General features: G+C 36.4%; 1 pseudogene; it reads left to right on the forward strand.

Annotated features, from left to right (window-relative positions):
* The first annotated feature begins 2,006 nt into the window (after positions 1–2,006).
* LOC132490563 (52 kDa repressor of the inhibitor of the protein kinase-like) lies at positions 2,007–24,305 on the forward strand (annotated as a pseudogene).
* The last annotated feature ends 2,688 nt before the right edge of the window (positions 24,306–26,993 follow it).

The raw sequence follows: 26,993 nt of genomic DNA on the forward strand, positions 1-26,993 counted from the left end.
CTTCAGTTTCTAGAACTAAATGAATCTATAGAAGGGTCTGCTCAGCCCTTTTGGTCAGGCATCCACCCATTCCCCTTCCAGGAATGAGCAGGGAGCAAAGGCAGGTTGTAGAAACAAACATAGGTACAGGGTTACCTTACAGAGCTGGTCACAGTTCTGGGGAGAAATTCTCAGAAATGGGACACATCGGATCTACTTACACAATCATAAACAACAATCTTAGCCATACTTAGGACATTGAAACTTCCAAAATTTGCATAACAAAATCTTGACTGTTTTTCTTTGACTCATATCATGAGATTAATAGCAGTACTTCCTGCCCAGTCCCATATTGAAAGCTCTATGCCAGAAACATTGATTTTTTTTACTTTCAAAAGATTTTTTAAAATTAAATAAATAGCTGAAAGCTGAACTGCATCAAGGATACAATCATAGAGAAAATAGTTCCACATGCATGCTTAGACAGGTGGCAGAACTTAGTAAAAACACAGTAGAGTTGCAAGCCCCACCTTTCTTCTTTTTACGGTGGCCTCTCCCGTTGCGGAGCACAGACCCTGGACGCGCAGGCTCAGCGGCCATGGCTCACGGACCCAGATCCGCTCCGGGATCTTCTCGGACCGGGGCACGAACCCGCGTTCCCTGCATCGGCAGGCGGACTCTCAACCACTGCGTCACCAGGGAAGGCCCCCAACCTGTCTTCTTTCACCCGCCTCACTGAGAAAGATTAACCAGTAAAACTGGTTCAAGTAGCAAAGTGAAAATGGCCTCCAACCAGCAGCGTCGGCATCACCTGGGAACTTACAGACAATTCTCAGGTATAACCTAGACGTACAGAATCAGAAACTCTGTGTGTGAGGAAGGGGGGACAAGAAATCTGTGTTTTAAATAGCCCTCTAGTTGATTCTGACCATTTTGAACTTTGGAAACACTAGAACAGAAAGCTATTGAGGCCATAGCCATTAATTTGACCTGGTATAAGCTGGTCATCTTTCCATACAGAGCTGAGGTGGAGAAATGAGCATGGGCTATGTCATGGGAACCTAGCTATGTCCTGGTGTCATCTTTACTAGAAGTATTATGGCCTTGAACAAGTCACCTAGCCTGTCTAGCCCTTAGTTTCTTTCATCTTTTTTTTTTTTTTTTTTTTTGCGGTATGCGGGCCTCTCACTGTTGTGGCCTCCCCCGTTGCGGAGCACAGGCTCCGGACGCGCAGGCTCCGGACGCGCAGGCTCAGCGGCCATGGCCCACGGGCCCAGCCGCTCGCGGCATATGGGATCCTCCCAGACCGGGGCACGAACCCGTATCCCCTGCATCGGCAGGCGGACTCTCAACCACTTGCGCCACCAGGGAGGCCCAGTTTCTTTCATCTTTAAAAGAGAAAATAAGGTTTCTGAAAATCAACTTTGGAGCAATTCATGATATCTTTTGGATTAAAATTTTTAAAATAATTGTACCACAATTTTCATAGCCATAGACTGTACCCATTCCCAATGCTGAAGAATAAAATCCAGAAATACAGAGTGAATAGCTCTCCTGGTTCTTAGGCCTCTGAACTCAGACTGGAACTAAACATCAGCTCTTCTGGGCCGCCAGTTTGCTGACTCATCCTGCAGATCTTGGGACTCGCCAGCCTCCATAATCAGGTGAGCCAATCAATACATATACACTGGTTCTGTTTCTCTTGTGAACTCAGACTAATAAAAAGGAGTGAAAATTATACAAATAATGATAAGAATTAAAGAGAGAAAGTTCTAGGAAGAAAGAAAAGCAGTGCAGAGATCTGGAAGCAGAGGGTATAGCATCTTAAAATAATTGAAATAAAAATTACAATAGCAAATATTTACTTAGTACTTCCTGTATGTCAGACCTTGTCTTAAGTTCCTTTCACATGTTACCTCATTTAATCCTCACAACAACCTCATGATGTAGGTTCAGTTATTATCTCAAAGTGCAAATGAGAAAATTGAGGCACAGAGAATTTAAGTAACTTGCTCAAGTTCACAGAGATGGAGCGAGAAGAACCAGGTACCACAGCCAAGTGTTCTATCTCCAGAGTCCATGCTCTTAACCATGACTCCTTCACTTCTCTACGGGGCTGGTGAGGAGAATGAGGAAGTGGTAAAGAGAAACGCCAGATCATAGGGAACCTTGGAAGCCCTGTTAAGGCATTTGAGCTTTTCCCTAAAAGCAGTGGGAACCACAGAAAGGAAGGTTTAAAGCAGAAGAGTGACAAATCAGATTTTAACAGATACGAAATAATTGCAGGGAGGAAAATGGAATGGGGATAGCAAGACAGGTGAATTTTGCTTTGATACAAGATTTTCTCTTTTAACCACTTTAATTGAACATTTAAGGATCGTTTAAATCACTCCAGAAAATCCATACTATGGGATTAAATGAAACCATGTGTGTAAAATTCTGAAAATTATAAAGCAGTATAGAATTTAAAGAATTTTTCATTCAATAAAAAAAGTACTCCAGAAAATATCAAAAGCAAAAAATCAAACAATATAAACAACTTTAACATAATGTCTTCTTAAAAGTGTAATTATGATGCCACTCCCTTCAGTTATCTCAGGATGCTGTCCCAAGAATATTCAGAAGTTCCTGGTCACTTAAAAGAGCAAAGATGGGGGAAAATGGTGTGTGAGGAGGGTAAGAGATATGCAGGAGGGTAGCAGGGGACTAACTTGCTCAAGAGCAGCAGATCAGAGGATGATGAAGGATGAAGTAGGTGGTGAGAATGGAAAAAGGAGACAGGAGATCATAAAATGAACCGTTGTGTAAATGTGATAAGCCAACAGCACAAATGTGATAAGTCAACTAAAATCAATCTCTTACTTGGAAATTTAAATAGAATTTAAATTTGATAGAATTTCATTGCTGTCTACAGCTGATCCAGAAATGTTCCAAAGGCCACACATGTAGCATTGGGCCATTTGGAATAGCAATTTGCCAAGGGAAAGTTTAGCTTCTTAGACTCAGCGTATAAGGATTAAGCACAGGAAATCAAATAGTGGGTTAAAGCCAAATTTTACATGAGCATCAAGTATAAACCATTAAAGGAGTCTGAACAGATATGTTTTTTATTTTAAAATGCATAAAGGGATTATCTAATAAATTCTCCACATGTAGTTAATGATATCAAATGTTCTATTATGGGGAAAACATCAGAATAACCAGTCCTATTCTTAACTGAAAACATCAGAAGGTGTCCACAACAAAGCCTGCCTTAGCAGAGAAAGTCTCAGAGAAAGAAAGTCGCAATAAATATGCCCCTAGGCTGCCTCTAGTTTTGTTTTCATTCTTAAGGGTTGCTAGTTAAATACCACTGATAAAAATAGGGAATTCTTGCCAAGGCTTTAACTTGATTTATAGCAATGCTCCTTGAGTGATAACATGTGTTTGACATCCATGATCCCTCAAGAAAGATACCTGAGAGTGTACTTAGCTGCCTTTTTCTGTAGGAAGAAAGTTTCTGAAGACTGTGGCTAACTGCCCTGAGGGGACACATGGCAGAGCTTGGACTGAGCTTTCCTTAAGGGTCCTCCTCATTGTAAGCACAGACTCTAGAGGTCTTTTAGTTCAACGCCCTCGTGTTCCTGGGTGTCCGTTACTGGTTCTGTGTCTATGGGGGTACATGTATAGATCTCTGTAATTTTCAACAACTTATTGACAGAAAGAAGCACGAGGGTGCTGAGCTCAAACTCGCACCTCTGAGGAACTTTACTTTGGATTTTAGCCTGTGTGTTAAACCTCATGAAATTTTATACATGGGCAGAGAATACAAGTCCCAAGAAAAGCAGTCTGATCATTAAGCCTCTGTCTCATTTAAAACACGTTTTTTTGAGCCAAAGCAACAGCTTTTTGTTTAGTGAGCATCTTTTTCCTAGGCAATGTGAGAGTTGACTTTAAAATTCACTCAAATAAAAGTGTGTGTGTATTTTAATTCCAAATTCCATTCTTCTTTCAAATGTATTTTTTGCATAATTTTCAGCTATTCTGCATGAATTAAAATTGCTAGTTTTTTCTTCTCTTCTGATTACTATTCCAGTCCTCTTGGGATTGGCTCTGTTACATTAAAAGGATTTTACTTTATTTTTTCTTTACCCTGGCTCTGCATCCCTGAACTTGTTCATTTAGACTTTGGGCCAGTAACTGATTATTCAATAGGGAGATATGGTCACAAAAAATATGTATTATAGATCACATGGATTTGTGTGGCTCTCTCACAGGATGTGGTGTAAAAGCTAAGTTGGGCAATTCTTGTTTTCTGATAAAGTAATTGAAATCTTTGAATAATAAGGGTTTTTTTTCCATCTATAAAATTTGGCTGGAATAGGATTTCTTTCCCTGACAAAGTACTTTCAAGAATTGTATTGTTTTTAAAACAGAACATGATCCCAATAGAAGAATAAGCCAAGAACATGAACAGACAATTCAAAGAAAAGGAAATGACCTTTAAACACATGAAAAGATGTTCAACTTCATGATCATATGAGAAATATACTTAAAGATTATAAGGGAATGACTTGTTTTTTCATCTATCAGTCTGGAAAAGATTTAAGAGTTGGCTATTACCCTATTTTGACAAAGAGATAAGAAAACATACACTATGACATATAGTTGAGATGGTATAAATTAGTTCAACTTTTGAAAGTCAATTTGACAACATTTGTCAGTTTAAATTATAAATATCCCCTGCTCTGAAATTCTACTTCTAGAAATTTTTCTTATAGAAACCCTGTAGTACATGCATAGAGATGTTTGTACACAGTTAGTTGTTATAGCATCCATGTGTCAGAATACTATGGAGCTCTTAATAAGGGAGAGCTATAAAGATTGATATGAAATCAACTCCAGGTTATATTAACCGGAAAAAGGAAGGTACAGTACAGTATGTAGAGCGCATTACTGTGTGAATAAAAGAAAATGGCGCTATATGCGTATACACGTTACGTATGTATGGGTATGAAGTAAAGAAACTGGCAAAATAAATTGCCTCTGGAGAGGACTGCCAAACTGAGGAACTAGCAGACTAAAGTGAAATGGAAATACACTTTTTACTGTGTATCTTTTTCTCCTGTTGGGATTTTTTTTAAAGCATCAGCACTATCTTGTATTTTTTTAATAGTATTTAAAAAGATAAGAAATTATGCACTTGTCTACATGATGGTATGAAAAAAAATGCCAATATGTATAGAGGAGTTCTGTTTACCTGCTTTAACTTGATAAAGACGATATAAAGCCCTTTTTAAAATGCACTTTAATGATCTTAAGTCTTAATGATACTACAGCTGATTGAAAATGATCAATTTAGACAACTTACTGTTTTGTCTACATGGCAAAAACATATTTGTTACACCCCTGTGTTTTCCAAATCAATGCATAGTCAGAAAATTAACATCCTCTTACAGGGCCTCATACCCGAATGGGCCTCACTGTGAGGTCCGTTTCCTCCTGTCCTTTCATAATATCCTCATTATTTCTCATTTAGACCAGGAGCTGGTCAACTCGTTCTGGTAAAGAACCAGAAGGTAAACATTCTAGGCTTTGTGGGCCAAGAGGAAAAGTTGAGGATATTATCTATGTGCTTATATAACAAAAGAGAAAACAAATTTCTCCAATTTTTTACTGAATAAATTAAAAATATAATAATTATTGAGAAAAAAATGTAATGCAGATCTACTAATGAGAAAAATAGAATTCAGGGAGATAAATTTTGCTTAATTGGGGTTCAAGGTTACTGTTCCTTATCATCAAGTCGATTGAAAATGTTTATTTGTAAAAACCTTTCTTATCTCCTGGGCCCATTAAAAAGAGGTGGTGAGTCAGTTTGGGCCCAAGTTTTCCACCCCTAATTTTAAGGCCAGTGTCCTCACCAACCAATCTACCTTCTTGTCTCTAGTATTTTGCAAGTGGACCCAATCTTCCTCAGAGATACTGCTAACCTCTAGTGTGACCACCCACTCTTCTGCTTAAATCTTGCAGTAATTTCCCACCACTCAGACTACAGAACAAAGCCTGAGCCCCTTGGCCCATCACGCCAGGTCCTCCCAGCACGCTCCTTGCTGGGTCTCAGCCTCATCTCCTTCCTTTCCAGCCCTCAACCCCCCTCCCATCCCAGACACACAGGCACTTTTTGTTGTAACAACTCTGAACTACTTTCTGGCACACCGCATGCTGTTGTACCACCTCATACCTGCTGCTTCCCTGTCTGGAGTACTTCCCTTCCTCTTCTGCTTGATGGGCTCCCAGCCGCAAAGTGCTCACCACTCACCACTCCGGGAAGACTGGCTGCTCCTCCCCCTACCCCATCCCCAACAGAATAACAATTTCACCACCTCCGTAGTTTGCCTGCACTTCCATTCTTGAATGGATAACATTTATTGTATTTATTAGTAGCAGATTTCTATTGCCTTTCCTATGTCTGATTTATCTATCTCTAGCCTCTAGAATATGCCTAGAACACAACAGTTACTCAATAATTTTTGTTAAACTGAGCTTTTATCAATTACAAAGCAATTATGATGGTGAATATAGCTGAGTCCATCATCCACCTACTTAGCAGGTATGATGTAAATAACGTCCCAAACTTGTATTTTGTGGGTTAAATAATTAGGCGAACCCTTCAGCACTAGTGTCATCAGTCATGTTCAAACATCTGAGAGCTTTCCCTTTTGACTGAGATGCCTAGGCTTTTGCAAGCACTATTGTACTCAAAGGCTAAAACATGTTCACAGACATAGTCCCAAAGGCCAGCTCTCCAGATGAGAATTCGCTCATAAATATATATAATACTTGCAGGAGGAGTTTAAGCTTAAGTACTCCAGCACTGCAAACCCAGAGCAGATATGGAGGATGGGGGTGGGAAGAAGAGGTCAAGAATAAATCTTTTTAGAAAAACTTTATTGAGGTATAATTGACATATAACATTATATTGGTTTCAGGTGTACAACCTAATGATTCAGTATTTGGATATACAGCAAAATGATCACCACAAAAAGTCTAGTTCCCATCTGTCACCATATAAATTTAACTTTTAGGATTTACTTTCTTGGCAACTTTCTTGGTATGCTCTATGATATTACTGACTATAGTCACCATGCTGTACGTTACATCCCCATGACTTATTTATTTTATAACACTTGAACCCATTCACCTGTTTTGCCCACCCCCAAACACCCCTTCCCTCTGGCAACTACCATTTTGTTCTCTGTACCTATGATTTTGATTTTGTTTTGTTTTGATTTGTTTTTTAGATTCCACATATAAGTGAAATGATGAAGTATTTATTTGTCTTTCTCTGTCTGACTTATTCCACTTAGTGTAATTCCCCCAAGTTCCATCCACATTGTTGCAAATGGCATGATTTCATTCTTTTTTATGGCTGACATTTATTCATATATATATATATATATATATATATATATATGTAATATGTAGATATATGTGACTATCTTATTTACCCATTCATCCATTGATGGGCACTGAGGTTCTTTCCTTATCTTGGTTACTGTAGATAATGCTGCAATGAACATAGGAGTGCATATATATTTTTAAATTAGTGTTTTAGTTTTCTTCAGATAAATATCCAGAAGTGGAATTGCTAGGTTGTATGGTAGTTCTATTTTTAATTTTTTGAGGAATCTCCATACTGTTTTCCATAGTGGCTGCACCAATTTACATTCCCACCAACAGTGTGCAAGTGTCCTCTTTTCTCCACATCCTTGCCAACACTTGTTATTTCTTGTCTTTTGATAACAGCCCTTCTAACAGGTATGAGATAATAGCTCATTGTGGTTTTGATATGCATTTCCCTATTAAGTAGCAATGTTGAACATATTTACATGTGCCTCTTGGCCATCTGTACGTCTTCTTTGCAAAAATGTCTTTTTAGATCCTCTGCCCATTTTTCCATCAGGTGTTTGTTTTGTTGTTGTTGAGATCTATGAGTTCTTTATATATTTGGAATATTAACCCCTTAACAGATATATGATTTGAAAATATTTCCTTCTGTTCTGTAGATTGTCTTTTCATTTTGTTGATAGTTCTCTTTGCTGTACAGAAGCTTTTTAGTTTGATATATTTTGTTTATTTTTGCTTTTGTTACCACTGCTTTTGGAGTCAGATCCAAAACTTCATCACTGAGACTGATGTCAAGTGGCTTACCACCTATGGTTTCTTCTAGGAGTTTTATAGCTTTAGGGCTTACATTCAACACTTCAATCCATTAGGAGTTAATTTTGTGTGTATGGTGTAAGACAGTGGTCTAGATTCATTCTTTTGTGAATAAATCTTTTTAAAGTGCTAAAGAATTCATCCACACTCAAAAAAAGAATCACTACTCATTTGCACAGGTAAAATTCTCTGTTATTGCTATTGTTCTCTTCATGGGTTCCAGGAAGAACTCTTCACCAAAATATTTTAGTTTGTGCCTCCATATAGATACAGTCACTATTGTGTATAATTTGGGGGACTATGGAATGCCAAAGTATTTCCCATCAGTTGTGGGTTCCTGTGTACCAGCCTACAATAAAATAGCATGCAATAAAATTCTCCAAGTGATCATATTTTCTGATAATGACTGTTTAGGAGTTCCATGGCCTTTGCCAAAGCTGGACCTTGTGCCTTGGATGTTCTTAGGCCTAATCTTCATGGTTTCAAATCTTACTCATGGTTTCAAATTCTCCAACTGCTCTGGCTTGCATGCCATGGAATCTACGCCAGCCCTCTAATATGTCCATTTAGTTTACATGCTTAATGTTATCTCATTATCAGCTTCTTAGTGACCCAGTTCAATTCTTGAAAGGGAGAGAAAAACTGATTGGCATAAATTGGGTCTATTGTCCAAATCTGATCTAGACAGCTGTGGCCTGAGGGACGAATACAACACAAGGTACCCTAAAAGTTGTGAATATATGCCTTCTAAGATGCTAATGTGAGAGAGGATACAAATGCATGAGAAATGCCTAGGCGATTGTGGTTAAGCATAAGGGCATGCACAGAAACCATGTGCCCCTCCACACACACACAGTCACACACACACAGACCCCATAATTTCTTTGTTTTGAATTAATTTAGTCTGGGCCTCCTTATATGAGAAACCTTTTTTGTTTATCATTTTGCATTTTGTTTATCCTTCAGACTATTGAGAGTGCAAATAAAAATTTTTAAAATACATAGCCCCGTCTTGTCCAATGCATCCAAAAATAAGTAAACAAACATAATAAGTATCTCACACAGGGACTACTGGGCACCTAGTAAATAGGCATTCAGTGACATGCCCACTCTCATAAAAACATTTGTCTATTGATTCATGATACTGTTTTTAAAAACTGACTATACCAAGCTCATTGTCACTCAGGGCTCAGCTAATTCAAACAGAATGGCACTAAAAAGAAAACTGGAAGAAAGTACAAGTACTGAGTAAAACCTCACTGAACCATGGATATAACCCCATGATTTCCATGTTCAGTTCTCTGGTTTGGTGCTTATAATACCTCCCAAGTGTACATAGAAACAGTAAATAGAGTTTTTTACTTAGTTACATAATGGAACCTTAGAAACCCAACTCAGAGTTCCTTAAAAAAAACAACCTCTGTGACATTACACTCATGGACTGTCTCCTATAGCTCAGCCAGCAGGACAAACTCAATCTGGGCATGTTTCTCAGGATTCTGAGTTTCAGTACAAGGCTTCCAAATAGTGTTAATGATGAGTCAGTTGAAAATGTAGTGTGGTACAGACCACATAGAAGCCACTTAAATTTAACAGCAGAAAAGCACTGAAACCAGAGAGCAGACTAGAGGCAAACGGTAGTTGACCCCGTTGAAGGTAGCCTGCAGTACTTACAGTCTCTTCTGGTCTGCCAAATTAATTCCTTCAACCTATTCCTCAATCTTTTTTCCTTTTTCTGAGATGAAATCTATCCAGAGTTTCTACTTGTTGTTAATATTATCAATTTTTTCATCAAAGTTTGTACAAATAGACTTTCCCTTTCTTTTCCACTTCAAATTTTCTTTAAAAAAATCCAAGGTCCCCCTAAGAAAAATTTTAATATTCTTTTTTACTTACAGTTTTTAACTATGAGTTGTCTTTTCTTTTAATATCTCCCTATATCATCCCTTTCTGGCATTTAATAGCTGAAACACTCAACATTTCAAAAGTACTCCTTTACCAATATTATATATACTTGCTATTTTTTCCTGTCTTTCATCTTTCCTAAGTGATCCTTGACTTTCCTTTTCTTTCCAAATATTTGTTCGAAATATGTCTTTGTCCTATTGTAGTCAAGAAAAATTGTTTTAATTTTTCCCTGATGATTTTCCATATCTACATAGGTACAAACATTTGTGAAATGGTCCAAAAATCTGAAGCCCTAAGCAACATAATAAAAGAAAAAGCCCCAGACATAAATTGTTGTGCATAAAAGGTGGTAACAGCCTCTGGCTCCCTCACAGAAAGCTATCATAACATTAATTAGGATCATTTTTACATTCTAATTGTTATACTTTGGGTTAATTAATAAAATATTGACAGAGTGTTTAAACTTCTGTCAAAATGACTAATGGACCCAAAGCAGTTAAGGGCTACTGATCCAAAACAAAATTTCAAATTTCTCCAAGTATATCTCTGAGAAATATCTGTTAATATAAACACATTTCTCTGTAATTCTTTTTTTTTATTGGAGTATAGTTGCTTTACAATGTTGTGTTAGTTTCTGCTGTACAGCAAAGTGAATCAGTTATACGTATACATATATCCACTGTTTTTTAGATTTCCTTTGCATTTAGGTCACCACAGATCACTGAGTAGAGTCTCTGTAATTCTTTTTACCTGAATATATAGTAAATATTGCAATACTCAAACCTTAAGTTAAAGTTTATTTCACAATAGTTGTGCTTTCAAAGAACTACATTTTAGACCACATAGACTATTCTGCAGTAAAGATAATAGTGTGTATTCACTGAGTCCTTTTTAATTTATTTTTTTTGAAATAGTTGACTTACAATGTTGTGTTAGTTTCAGGTGTACAGAAAAATGATTTGGATATATATATATATATATATATATATATATATATATATATATACAGACATAGGTATATATATATATATATATATATAGGTACATAGATAGATAGATAGATAGATATAGATATAGATCCCTGTGCTTTACAGTAGGTCCTTGTTCTTTATCAAGAGTCTTTAATATGTGCACAGCACTGTTCTTAAGTGTTTACACAGTTGAGGGAGATGGTCCTTCATGAGTATCTCATGCCCTTATATGCCTTGCTAGGTATGCCAATAACGCAAGGCCTTAATAGCCCATTATCCAAGCCATTTCTCAGGGTTGTATTTGCAGCAAGTAACACTGAGAAATGAGATAATGTCTCCCATTAGGACCAAGAGCAGGCCCACTTACTAGCTGCTATAAAACAGGTGGATTTCCCAAGCTTAGTGTTCCCTGGCTACAACATAAACCCACTGTGTGCATAATGTCTACCTGGATCCTCTACATGCAAACCTGATACTCATGCTGCTTGCTGACCATCAATAGTGAAGTCCTTTGTCTCTGACCCAGGAGTTTGATATGTTTTGCCAACATCCATGAAAAAAATAAGTGTAATTTATTAGCTTTTAAGTAGGGTAAAATAAAATTCCAGCCCCTTATATATATGTGTGTGTGTGTGTGTGTGTGTGTGTGTGTGTGTGTAATTTAATCTCAAAATATTTTACAAGGTAAACATTACTCTAGCCCCCTTTTTATAGATAGGGAAACTAAGACAGACATAAGAAGTTCAATCATTTACTCAAAGTCACACAGCTGGTAAGGGTTAGAGCTAGGATTTGAACCCCGGCCATTTGCCTCCAGAGTTCATGATTTTAACCTCTATGCTTTGTTACCACTTTAGGAGACATATTATTTCATTTATCTTTTATATTTTAAAAGACCTTTAATGCCTTTTCTTAGCAGTACAAACTATACTAAAATTTTTATCTTAAAGCAATATTCCCAATGTAATGAAACAGAATGACATATTTGTACAGCCAAAAAAGGGTTTTTTTCCCCTGCCAAAATATTCCCAGAATTTTTGTATCTTTCAACAAACAGTAAATAAAAAGAATAATGCAAAGCAATATTCTTCCCCTCTCCAGACCTTCATGGCCAGTCTCACACATTTTCCCAGGCCAAGCTCAAGGGCTATTTCCCCAACAAATCTTCGCTAAATAGCTTCATATGATCTCTCCTGCCTGTTTAGCATTTTCTTTCTGGCTGGAACTCAGCACCTTAACCCATGCATTCTCCTTAGCTGGTGTTGGTCACCTCCCCTTCTAGACAGTCAGTTCCCTAAAGGCAATATCTACTTATGTTTCACCTTTTCTCCTTCACAACTTTGAGCATGATGCCTTGCCAACTGTTAATAAGTACTAGTTAAGAAACCACCTTTAGTATTTGATAAAAAATAATAAAGTGCAATGTGAAATTTTTAATGTTTTTTTTTACAAAGAATATTTGGAGCATACCAAGATTTTTTAAATCTCTGCTGTGATTGCCTGACAGCAGAATTAAGGTATTCCCACTATAAATTACAGGAAAATTTACTGAATTTATATTTCCTGATGCATTATTCTAATATACATGCTTCAGATGAATGTTCTGACATTTTGTGGGTGAGAAATGTGTATTTTCATCATGTTTTCCCACTTAACAGCACATGATAGCCATCACAAGGGAGATTTTTATCACATCACATCTCTTCTGCCATTAAAGCCCACGCTTGGCCTCCTCCTCTCCAGTCTCCTCCTCTCTCCAATCCATTCCACTACCAGATGGGTCTTCTTAATACCCTACTTTCTCTACACTGTGATTCTACTCAAAAATCTTTAGTGACTCTCCACTGACCATAATATCAGTCAGAACTCCTTGAGAGCCTGGCACCCAAGTCCAAATTTAACACAATATACCTAATGACACTTAGTGCCTGCTTCTTTTCTACATGAAAACATTACTTCAGTCAAATTGACTTACACCCTATCAAACACATGTCCCTTGCATTTCTCTGCTTTTTCCTTTTTGGTACATCTAAATCTTACACATTCTTCAAGGGCAAAATCTAAGGCATGCTTTTCTTAACACTCTGGTCAGGAATATTGCCTCTATTCTCACATTTTTCCCCATGGTGCCATGCTAAATTTACTTTATTCCACATTATCCTTTTTACCTGAGGGGTGATTATGATGTATATTGAAATCTTTGCACTCTACTCAATGTCATCTTTCAAAGATTTCCCTCAGGGACTCTTCCAATAATGCTCACATTGTTTGAAATACTGCAGGAGCTCTTTCCTGGTAACAGCAGCCCCAGCTACACTAGAGAATTAGCCTCTTTATTTTACAATCTCTTCTGGTTTGGTTTTTTTGTTTGTTTTTTTGTTTTTTGTTTTTTTTTTGCGGTACGCGGGCCTCTCACTGCTGTGGCCTCTCCCGTTGCGGATCACAGGCTCCGGACACGCAGGCTCAGCGGCCATGGCTCACGGGCCTAGCCGCTCCGCGGCATGTGGGATCCTCCCGGACCGGGGCACGAACCCGTGTCCCCTGCATCGGCAGGCGGACTCTCAACCACTGTGCCACCAGGGAAGCCCTCTTCTGGTTTTTATAAAAGAAAAAAAGTGGCCCAACCTGATCATCCATCCTCTTTCTCAAAATCAGCTAGCTGCCAATGGTTTTTTATTGTCTCTTTAAAAAAAAAAAAAAGTCTTCTTTCAGAGGGAAAAAGTTGACCACCATTGAGGACATCCTAAAAAATGCACCATGGGTTCTAAAAGCATATACTCCTTGCCATGAATAAAAAAGAAAATCCTTCCCTTAGATTAATTGATAAAGTAAAACTAGGGTCAGGTCTATCTCCATTTACTTTAGTAACTAGAAGTTCCAGTCACCCTGCAGAGTCCTTTAGAGTTCATTTGCATCACTTTTGGCAATGACTTAGGCGGTGGTTTTCCCATTAAAAAACCTTTTTTCCAACTGGCATGGCATGAAAAGGTGAAATATTTTGTTGCATTTCAGACTGTGCAGTAATAAGAGAGCACATTCCACTGCCTGAAATTGCAGACAAGGGTGCTTGCAAATCCTTCCTCTGTGGCCAAAAGAGCAATGGAGGTTTTTTTTTTTTACTATGGAAGGATTGACTATGAATTTCCTCAGTATTTCTGCCACTTCTAAAGGCAACGCAAGTGTTCTGTGGGCAGCTGGGTTAAATATATTAATGTTATACGTCTGTGTATATGTGGATGTAAGACCACTGTCAGGTACGTCTTCAGACAGAAAATTAGTGACAGTACATCTGCATTAAATAAAACCTAACTTCATTGCCTTTCTCAGAAGGTCTGTGGGAGGATAATATGTTTCTACCACCATTTCCATTTGGTTTCATTTGTGGAAACTGAGCATCTTCCAGCTTTTAGATGATCTCTAACTTTACAGAAACCAGAAGTACAGTAAGCTAAGAAGACTTTCAGCAAGAGCTCACTGAATTTTCCATGAAATTTTACTGAATAAAATCTATCAAAAATTCTTTTTTGGTTACTTCTGATTTTCCAAAGAAAGCATATTAGTTTTACCCATCATTTCTTTTTTTAAAATCAATTTATTTAAGTAACCATAGAAAGAACTTTAATGAAAGATTTTATGATTCCTACATCTTATATTCCCAATATTATTGATATAAAGAAATTATAACAAAGGTTTAGAAAAATAGTTTAAAAATCATTAAAGAAATGCAAAATTTTGCATTTGTTTTATTTTGATGTAGTTTTCTTCATAGCATGCTGTCACTCTTTACCCTCTTACCATACTTTATTTCTTCATTACACTTACCTAATTTTATATTATACATTCTTTTGTTTTATCTGCTTATAGTTATCTGTCTCTCTTCTCACTAGGATATAAGCCCTATGAGGGCAGGGAGTTTATCTTCCTCATCATATTTCTAGCACCAAGAGCAGTATATGTAGGTCCTCACTAAATATTTACTAAATGCATAGATGATTTATTTAATTTACAGTAAGTTCTAATTGACATAAATTTGTACATCATATCAGAAACTGGGCTATAGTCTTGTAATAGGGGCTTATAACTGGGTGTCTCTGAATTTATACAGCAAGGTTTTTGTATATGCATCTCATGATTTTCATAAGATTCTCTCAATAGATCATAAACCCCCAAGGGACAGAGGGTTGTTGCTATGGGGGGAAAAATGAGGAGAAAGTATCAGCTATGCCAGGAAATATCTGGAACTGAGACAGTGGGGAGAACTAGACACAGGGGCTACAGGACATAGGAAGGGGCACCCTTGCACCCCATTCTGAATATTCTCCAGTGACATTTTTCTGGAGATTCAGGACCAGAACAGAAAACACCATCATGATGGAGACACATAGAAGTGAATTATAAAATCCTAGAACATAGTTTTATATGCTCAAAGGAGTTCCCTTTATCTGTCTCTGACACATGCATCTAACTGAAACACTGACAGTATCTGATACATTATGATCTGGAGCCCCAAATCCTCAACTTTTAGAATCTCAAAAATTAGGTTACATTAACTATTTATTTCATACCACACTATAATTCATTTAGTGTTTTCTGGGAGTTTTAACCTTATGTCTTCAAAGGTTGAAATTTGTTTGGGCCAATATGCTACTGGAGGAGATTTGGCAAACGTTAACAAGAAAACGAATTCATAAAGTATCAGTTTGAAAACAAACCTGTAATCCTATACAAGCAATAAAAACTGGAAAAAAAAATCTGATTCAACGCCCAGAAAACAAAGTACCATTCAAGCGCTGCAGGTAGTAAAAGTTAACTATTCTTTTTAAGCAAATTAAAGCATTACCTTAGTTCAAATCAAACCAGAAATTACACATTCTCAACGAGAATCCAAACTTACATATTAGTTCACCAGGCAAGATGATGTTAAGCCAGTGCAATCACAAAAACAGTATGGCTTTCGGCACTAACTGTAAGTTACCTCAGTGCACACTGAACCCTTTTGCTGAGGGAGGAGTAGGGCCTGATTTATTCAAGTGTTGTCTCATTTCCTTTGCCAATAGTTTCACTGGGTTTACTCCTTTTTGTTTGTTTTTTCTTTTTCCCTTATAATGTCATTTCATTGGATATTTGGGCTGGTAACAGAAGCCCCTTAAGTCAGCTTTAAAGAACAAGGGCATCTTTTTTTTCACCTTTTGTTTACCTAATAAGTAGGACAGCATTCATGCTTGGTTGATTAAGCACTTCAACAGTGTTATCAAGGACCCAGGTATTTTGCATCTTTCCACAAGAAAATCATCAGTGTCATCTTAGCAAGATATCCAGGGTAGTTACAAATGCTATATGCAAACATGACAATTTCAAGAGGAGATAAGAATACTCTGAAGAGAAACTTTTCCCAGATTACTGACAGCAGGCTTACCCTCATGTTTCACTGGCCCTGATTATGTCATATTTCTGATCTAATTACATGCTCCATCTTCTCCTGGTTATGATAGTTGTTTTCCCTTTTCTTATTGTCAGGCTTTGTTTCCTCAGGTAAGCTTTGATATCTTAGTGCTAATTAGTAAAATGATAGCACTTAGCCTTGAAACTGCAGACGTTTAGACCTTTCTAATGTTTGGGAAGAAATATCAGAAAGGTTTAAAAAAAAAAGATGTATCCTCTCTCACTGCAGCTATAGAAAAGCAGTTATAATTTTGCATCATAAGGTCCATGTTAAATTTAATTCTAATAAAGAAACTTTACAATAGATGAACTTCAGCAATGGTTATATATTATAAAAAATAACCTTTAACCCCTAAAGGGTTTGTAATTCTGATTGGCTTATTTCATAACTTGTTGTCCAGGTAATGGTATTAAACTGACATCACCGTATTCTAAAATATATAAAAGTTCATGAGCTTGTTAGGCCACAAGAGGTTAATTGACACTTTCTTCTCCCAAATGCATGGAGGTAAAAACAAAAGATATGAGTTTTTCAATATCTGACTTAAGAGAGAGAGAGAAAAACTATTTCCAAACAAACAAAAACTAAGTTTGTCAACAACAAAACCGAAATAAAGTAAATACTAAAGAGAATTCTTCAGGCAGAAGAAAAATCATCCTAGAAGGAATAAGGAAATGCAGAAGGAATGGAGACCAATGGAAAGATAAATAAAAATGAGGGCAAATATAAATATTGACCATATGAAAAATAGCAATGAGGGAATCCCCTTGCAGTCCAGTGGTTAGACTCCACGCTTTCACTGCCAAAGGCCAGGATTCCATCCCTGGTTGAGGAACAAAGATCCCACAAGCTGTGTGACACCGCCTAAAAAATTAATTAATTAATTAATTAAAAAATAAAGTTCCTCCATATCTTTTAAAAAATAGCAATGATATGTATAAGGGTTAGAATATATATAAAATTAAAAATGTATGCAACAATAACAAATGTGAGAATGTGTAAAAAGGATTTTAACATTGTAGTATTGCTTGGGAAGTAGGAAAAGCACCAATTTATATCAAACAGAGTAGTCCCATTGAAATATAATGCAAGCCACTTACATAATTTAAAATTTTCTAGTAGTCACATTAGAAAAAGTAAAATGAAATTGCTAACATCAATTTTAATGTATTTTATCTAACCAAAATTATGAAAATTTCAACATATAATCCATTTTTAAAATATTAATGAGATATTTTACATTCTTTTTTGTACTAAATCTTCAATATTCAGTATTGTATACTTACAGCAAATCTCAACTCAAACTAACCACACTATAAGTGCTCAGTAGCCACATGTAGTGGCTGCTATGTTGGACAAAACAATATTAGACCTGAATAAGTCAAGGAACTATCTTGCAATCTATACAGGAATCATTAAAAGTACTAAAAGTAGAAGAATATATAGCCCTCAGGTGTGAAAATGGAAAAAAGTGGAATATTAAGTAAAATTAGTAAACAATACTGATGGTGCCCTGCCCAGATCCCCTCTAGCTGGCCAGTGTACCTGCACTCCAGCTGTTCTGAGTGTTTGCTGCTAATGGCTCACAGCTTCCCTTATCTGAAGAATTGTCCTTAACCAAAGGGAACCCGCTTCCCCTGGAGGTTATGCTCCTGACCCCAAGAGGAAGGCAAAGGCAATGACTGACTGACACAGGGCAAAAAGTCCTGGCACCTTGGCAAAGGTTGGACCAAAGGAACATAAAACAAGTGAGACAAATAAAACAACTATTAATAATATAGTGGATATAAACCCAAATGTATCAGCAACTAAATTAAAATATAAATGGTCTGAATATTCTAGTTAAAAGATAGATTGTCAAATGATAAAAATATTTTTAAGGAAAACTAAATGCTTCTTATGAGAAAGAAACACATCTTATATATAAAAGGACTCAGAAAGGTATACTATACAATCACATACCAAGAGAAAACTGATTTTGCTATACTAACGTCACATAAGATCTACTTTAAGGCAAGCAACATTCCTAGAAATGAAAGAAATCTTTAATAATAATAAAAGGGTCCATCCACTAAAAAGATATAAAAATTCTTTTTTATAGACTTACTAATACAGCTTCACAATATGTAAAGCAAAACTGACAAGTTTAAAATGAGGAATATACAAATCCACTAGCAGAGAGGCAGAATTTAACACATCTTTTGGATAATTGATAAAACAAACATCCAGAAAATTAGTAAGGCTATAGATAATCTGAACAGCACCATTAACAAAGTAGAAACATTGTTTTGTTAAAATGCACCAAAAAATGACAGCATACACAGTTTTGGCTAGTATATATAGAACATTTACAAAAATAGACCATATTTGTGGCCAAAAAGCCAGACTCAACAAATTTAAAAGGACTCCAACAATTTAAATGTATTATTTGATCATAGTGGAGTAAAGGTAGAAATCAATAACTAAAAGATAAAAAAAAGCTCAAACATCTAGAAATTAAGCAACATGCTTCTACATAACTAATGAGTTGAAGATGAGATTATAATGTATAGTAACATACTTGAACTGAATAATAACTGAAATATAATAATTTGAGACATGTAATTTAGCTATCACTGTGCTTAGAGGGAAATCTATAACTTAAATTCATATCTTAGGAAAGCAAAAAGCCTGAATATCAATTGTTTAGGTATTCATCTCAAGAAATAAGAAAAGATAACAAATTAAACTCAAGAAAGAGTAAAGAAGAAGAAATAAAGATAAGAGTAAAAATAAGTAGTAATAAAAATAATAAACAATAAAAGGACAAAGATAAATAAGAAACATACATGCAAGAGAAAAATCAATAAGTCAAAAAGTTGATTACTTGGAAAGACCAATGAATTGATATTGGTCTCCTAGTAAGACTAAACAATGAAAAGCAGAGAAGTCACAAATAACATATATCAAGAATGAAACAGGGAACATTACTATAGGTCTCAATAGATGTAAAAAATTTTTAATAAAATGTAAGACCACAGCAGGAAAAAAATAACCCTCTATGCAAACTGGGAATAAAAGGATTTTCTGTAACAAAAAAAAAAATACTGAAAAATGCAAACAAATAAAAGAAGGGAATTACCTTAAACTGACAAAGAATACTTATTTTTAAAAAAACTATCACAAAAATGATACTTAAGTGTGAAATATTGAAAACTTACCCCTAACTTTGGGAGTGAATGAGAAAAGATTGCCCACTATCAGCATTTGTATTTGACACTGCACTTCAAATCCTATCCAGGATGGTAAGAATAGATTATTGATTGATTGATAGCATCAATAGTTGAATGGATGAATAAATGGTGATATACTCATACAATGGAATACTATGCTGCAATGAAAAATAAACTGTTTCTACACAAAAGAGTATGAATCAATCTCATAAACAAGGTAATGGACTAAGAAGCCAGGCACAGAAAGGTATATACTGTATGATTCCATTTATAGAAAGGTCAAAAATTTGTAAAAATAAATTGGTGGTAATAGAAATAAGGATAATAGTTAACTTGGTGGCAATAATCACTAAGAAGGAGAAAAGTGGGACTTCTGGGACACTTGATTAGTGCTCTATTTCTTGATCTGAGTATTGATTACATGGGTTTACACTTCTAATTTGTGATTCTTCTCTCTCTCTCTATCTCTCTCTCTGATATTTTTAATAAAAGATTTATTTAGAAACAAAAATGTGTAATACCTATTAGGTGTCCTTGGGTCTTTCCCATGAAAATATCTGTTTGTTACGGAAGGCAGATTAAATTCTGTGAGACAATCTACTAAATTATTATTTGTTCTACTTACCTTTTAGAAATATATTTTAGAAAGAACATTTGATGTTTATTAAAATAAATAATGACTGTATTGTACAAATACAGTCACCATTTAATAACAACTGAAATGTAGAGAATAGAGAAACTGTAAACTTGGTCACAAATGACTTTAGATAACCTTTTAAGTTTTCAGTATTACTTCTCACACTAGGAGTCTGGTCTTCAAAATGTGCTGGAAAAGATTTTTTCTAGTAGTGAGAAGGAAAGATGTAAAGTTTAGATCCATTACCTGGTGGAGGCAACAGAAATCTTTGGAGTGTGAATGAAGTGATCTAAGTCATTTGCCTAATGAGAACCCCAGCACTGTTTCAGTAATCTCATTATATCTTTTTTATTTTATGCAGCTCCCTCTATAGTGTGTGTGTGTACATATATACTTATGTGTATATGTGATGTATAATATTATATAAATTATAAGTGTACAATAATTCACAATTTTTAAAGGTTATATACCAAAAAGCACAATGAACAACAGTCCTCCAGACACTGTTTAGTTGTGACAGTGAACACTATATTTCTCTAAAAGAAATCGTTTTTAAAACATCTTCTCTCTATTTTTCTATTTTGATGGAGATCATTGTAGGTTACAAGAAGTCTGTGGAGGCTTGTGGGATGAGTAGAAATGTGAGAAGTGCTGACTTCTGTTGAAGCAGTTGGGGTCTTAAGATGAATGGGGTTTCTGACCTACCACATTACATCACTTCTGGCTGTATCAAATTTATATTTACTAAGCACCACAAAATTTTTGTGGCAGACTTCTTTTGCCCACAGCCTAACACAGAAACATATGAAAACTGAGTTAAATGTTTGGTTTAACCTCAAAGCATAATAGTCCATTTATACACACAGAAAAAAGATGGATGAACATGCATATAAAAATATGAACTTTTTTTACAAATCAGTTTCTACCCAAAACAAGAAAAATTATATAACAAAATAGTTTTTTCTGCTATAATGAAAGACTTTTCCTCTCCTCTCTCTTGTCTTTTCTCTCTCTCCTCCAATTTCCCTCCCTCTTTTACTCTCTCTCTTTCTCCCTCCCTGTCTCTCTCTCTCTCTCACGCACACACACAACACACACAAAATCTGATTTTACAGAAAGCAGAACTGCAATTTAGATGCCATGGGAAGACAGTAGACAAATGATATAATAAATTTAGAGAGTGCTTTTGGAAAAATGTCTGGTATAAACAAAAGGGGGAAGCTGCAATGCATCAAACTGGGCAATTCAGCTGTTTCTTCTCTAAAACACAAAGGATATCAGAGTGGGAAAAGCAATAAATCCTCCTTGGAAATTGAACCACAATGAAAATCATCCATAAATATTCACACAATAAGTTCCCTTTTAGACAAAAATTTTAGATAGAATTTAAACTGAATTTTAGAGATAATCTGTTTTTAATGTTAGAACCTCTGGAGTTTTTTTGTTGGATGATTGGTGGGTAGTTGAATAAGTGATATGATAAATAAGTCTTGAATCACAGCAAACCTTAACAGGTTTACTCAATAATCAAAGATTAAAATGATTTCGGCCCGCCCCTCCCCCTGGCGCGCTGGCCCTGACGAGCCGGCGGGCCCAGCTCCCCTCCCCGGCCCAAGGGGCTGTCTGGCTGCCCTGAGGAGGCGGGGAGGGGAGGGCTGTGCCGGCCGGCGGGCAGGCAGCGGGTGATGCTGAACCAGCTGCACGCGAAAGAGCACGCAGTCGGACCTGGCCTTTTTCAGGTTCCCTCTTGATCCAGCCAGATGCCAGAAGTGGAGAATTGCAGGAGAGCAGACTTAGAAGATAAAATACCTGATCAACTAAATAAACATTATGGATTGTGTGCCATACCCTTTGAGACTTCTTTGATCTGTAGAACTAGTCCTTACAGGACAGTTCTTCTAGATGATGCAATACCAACAATATTTGATCTTACCAGCCATTTGAATAATCCACACAGTAGACACAGAAAATGAATAAAAGCATTGAGTGAGGATGAAATCAGGACACTGAAACAGAAAAAAATTTAAAAAAAACTGATGAAACTTCTGAACAGGAACCAAAAACATAAGGAAATAAACAACAGCAATGCTCAGAACGCCAGTGCAGAAGAATGGGGTGAAGAGCAGGATGAAGACATTTTACCTTTAACCCTTGAAGAGAAGGAAAACAAAGAATACTTAAAATCTTTATTTGAAATTTTGGTTCTTATGGGAAAACAGAACATACCTCTGGATGGACATGAAGCTGATGAAATCCCAGAAGGTCTCTTGACTCCTGATAACTTTCAAGCACTGCTGGGGTGCCGGATCCATTCTGGTGAAGAGGTTCTGAGAAAGTGCTTTGAGTCAACAGCAGCTAACATATTGTCTGTTCGAAAACACAGCAGAAATGGATGCTAGAGATCTGTGAGAGCTGCATTCGGGAAGAAACCCTCAGGGAAGTGAGAGGCTCTCACTTCTTTTCCATCGTCACTGAAGATGTGGTGGCCATAGCAGGGGAAGAGCACCTGCCTGCATTGGTGGGGTTTGTGGACGAAGCTCACAACCTGAGACAGGAATCTGTGGGCTTCCTGCCTTATGCAGCTGATGCAGACAATTGGGCTGTGAAATTTCACACTACGATAACTGAGAAGTGGGGATTAAACATGGAGTACGGTCGTGGCCAGGCTTACATTGTGTCCAGTGCATTTGCTTCCAAAGAAAGTTGTTGCTTCTAGACTTTTAGAGAAATACCCCCGAGCTATCTACACACTCTGCTCTTCCTGTGCCTTAAATATGTGGTTGGCAAAATCAGTGCCTGTTATGGGAGCATCCGTCGCATTAGGAACAATTGAGGAAGTTTGTTCCTTCTTTCATCGATCACCACAATTGCTTTTAGAGCTTGACAATGTAATTTCTGTCCTCTTTCAGAACAATGCAGAAAGGGACAAAGAACTGAAGGAAATTTGCCATTCTCAGTGGACAGGCAGCCATGATGCTTTTGAAATCTTAGTGGACCTCCTACAGGCACTGGTTTTATGTTGAGATGGTATAAATTGTGACACAAATGTTAGATGGAATAACTCTATAGCTGGCCGAGCATTTGTACTCTGTAGTGCGGTAACAGATTTTGATTTCATCATTACCATTGTTGTTCTTAAAAACGTTCTATCTTTTACAAGAGCCTTTGGGAAAAATCTTCAGGGGCAAACCTCTGATATCTTCTTTGCAGCCAGTAGTTTACTGTAGTGCTGCATTCACTAAATGAAGTGATGGAAAATATCGAAGTTTATCATGAGTTTTGGAAGCCACAAATTTGGCAACCAAACTTGATATTCAGAAGAAACTCCCAGGGAAATTTCGCAGAGCTCAGCACAGTAACCTGGAATCTCAGCTAACCTCTGAGAGTTACTATAAAGAAACTCTAAGTGTTCCAACAGTGGAACACATTATTCAGAAACTGAAAGAAATATTCTCAGAACAGCACCTCAAAGCTCTTAAATGCTTATCTCTAGTACACTCTGTCATGGGACAGCTCAGATTCAATACATCAGAGGAGCATCATGCTGACATGTACAGAAGTGATTTACCTAATCCTGACCCGCTCTCTGCTGAGCTGCATTGTTGGAGAATCAAGTGGAAACACAGAGGGAAAGATATAGAACTTCCATCCACTATTTATGAAGCCCTTCATCTGCCAGACATCAAGTTTTTTCCTCATGTTTATGCATTGCTGAAGGTCCTGTGTATTCTTCCTGTGATGAAGGTTGAGAATGAATGCTATGAAAATGGATGAAAACGTTTCAAAGCATACCTGAGGAACACTTTGACAGACCAAAATTCAAGTAACTTGGCTTTGCTTAACATAAATTTTGATATAAAACACGGTTTGGATTTAGTGGTGGATACATATATCAAACTCTATACAAGTCAGAGCTTCCTACAGATAATTCAGAAACCATTGAAAATACCTAAGAGACTTAAAATAGGCTTTCTCTTACATTTGATATTTGAAAAAATCTGTAAGAAATTTGAAAATATCTTACAGAAAAGTTGCAAGGTGTATGTAAGCCACTTAGTCACTGAATATCTTGACCTGTAGGCCTCCCATTGAGTACATTAGTCATTGATAATCTGCCTGTTTAAATGGCCCGTTTGAACTCCCATGCTTTGGAGACCTAACTGTTCTTCCAGAAGATAGCATTGAAAGTACCATGTTACATTCTGTGTGATCTCTGCTAATGGCACTTTGGAATTGTATTAGTTAAGTCATTTTAGACATAACTTTTATTGCGGTGGATCTAATTGTCAGGTATTGAGTTATCAGTTCTTTAAAGAAATAAATTTTGAGGAGGTATGGGAGGAAGGAATACATTTTATAAAACATTACAATGAAGCTCATGACTGACCTTTGCATAGTAGGAGTTTTAAGTATGCTGTTAAAAATCTGTAAGGGACAGTTAAGAAAATTATCAGACTGTAATAGAAACATGTGAGCTTGCCAAACAAGGATTTCAGTGTAGATTTTGTCTTTATCAAATGAGGTTAAAGGAGCAAGTTATAGTCAAAGTTTGAATGGAAGAGCCTGCCATTGTTGTTCCACATGTGGTTGTTGCTGTTTACATTCCTTTGTTGAGCCTACATCTTCATAAGCTTTTTGACAGGTATATGTTGAACACTTCTATCTTATGGTCAAGACAGGATCAGAGGCCATGGATACTGACAACTGATTTGTCTGTTTTCTTCTGTCTTTTTCCATGACTGTATCTACTGCCTCATCTTGATTTACAAGCAAAACCTACAAAAATAAGTGTTTTGTGGTTTATCTAGGAGTAATACATAAAATATTGCTGTTATTTTTGGTGAAGAAAATCAATTTTTTATAGTTTAGTTCAACCTAAATAAAATGTGAATTTTGTTTAAATAAATAAATAAATAAATAAAATGATTTCAGTAAACATTTATACATTGTATACACATAACACATTACTTCTTCTTTAGTCAATTATCTTTTAGCGTTATCAAAATAAGAAAAGTAAATTGTATATTTACTGTCATTTTTACCATTTCCAACATTTTTTACTTCTTGTATAGATCCAAATTTCTGTCTGATAACATTCCTTCTACCTAAAATACTCTTTTAACATTTCTTGTAGTGAAAGTTTGCTGATAATGAATTCTTTTTTTTCCTTGTCCATAAATTCTTTATTTCTCTTTCATTTTTCAGTGATAGATTAACTGGACCCTGATTTCTGAGATGACCATTTTTTCTCTTTCAGGGCTATAAAGATGCCCCTCTATCGTCCTCAGGCTTAGATAGCTTCTAATAAGAAGTCTGTTATTACTCTCACCTTTGTTCCTCCATGTGTATCTTTTTTTCCACTGGCTGCCTTCTAGATTTTATCTTGATCATTGGTATTGACGTGTCTAGGTGTTTTCTTCCTCCCTCCTACATACTTCCCTCCCTCCTTCACCTTCCCTCCATTCTTCTTTCCTTTCTTTTTAGTATTTATCCTACTGGATCTTCTATAAGCTTTCCAAATCTATGGTTTAAAATCTTTCATTGTTTGAGGAGAATGCTCTGCCATTATATTTTCAAATATATCTTCTCCCCATTCTCTTTTTTCATTTTGGAATTCCAATTGCTCATATATTAGACTACTTGACATTGTCCCACAGCTCTTGGATGTATTGGCTTTTTTCCCCTCTTTCTTTGTGTTTCGTTTGAATCATTTATTTTGAGTGATCTTTATCTTATTACTATATCTTTATTTCTGGCATTTCCATTTCATACTTTCTTATGGTTTCCATTTCTCTGCTAAAATTTTCCATGTGTTCTTGTATGTTATTCTTCTTTTACACTAGAACCTTTAACACATAACTCATAGTTTTCTCTTTTTAATACCATGCCTATTAGCTCCAACATCTGGGTTCTGCAGATTGCATTGTCTCTTGGTAGAAAGTTGTTTTCTCTTGAATTTTTGTGAATCTCATCATTTATGGTTGAAAGCTGGATATCACGTGTAGGACAGTAAAGACTGAGATAGATATAGGTATAGGTATAGATATAGATATAGACATATATATAGATATAGATATGTGCCTGGATTGGGCACGCCTCTTTTTCTACTATACATTTAATATGGGGAGTTGTGTCAATCTAGTCAAAAGTTGAGTAGGGTTTGGGTTTTGCTAGCTCAATGTTTTTACCTTCTGTACACTATTGACTTCAGATTCCTCTAGAATTACCTGTACTTAAGGTGGGGGTTGAGTTTCCAAAGAATATTTATCAATGTTCCATTTTCAGTCTCAAATTTAATTTTCTTCTGTGAATGTAACCTCAAAGGAGGTCTCTCTTTATCTTCTTGCCCTGCCCCCAGTGATAGACTGCTGTTACTTGTTATTCAGTGCTAGCAAGCCTGGTGGTGGAGGGTGGGAATATACTCTTATTTCTTCCTTTATCTTCAGTCTTAGGCAAGACCTCTCTCTTATGTCTCACAGAAAGAGATTTTTCAGTGATTCTGCCCCTTGGCCAGTTGTAGTTGACCTCTAATGGTCTGGGCCAAGGGAAATTCCTTTCCTTCCCTCTGGCGTTGAAGGGTTTTTTTTTTTCTGTTCCCTTCCCTTCCCTTCCAGTGGGTCTTCAATTATGTCTGAGAAAGA

This window comes from Mesoplodon densirostris, chromosome 5 (assembly GCF_025265405.1).
Source record: "Mesoplodon densirostris isolate mMesDen1 chromosome 5, mMesDen1 primary haplotype, whole genome shotgun sequence".
Taxonomy (NCBI): Eukaryota; Metazoa; Chordata; class Mammalia; order Artiodactyla; family Ziphiidae; genus Mesoplodon; species Mesoplodon densirostris.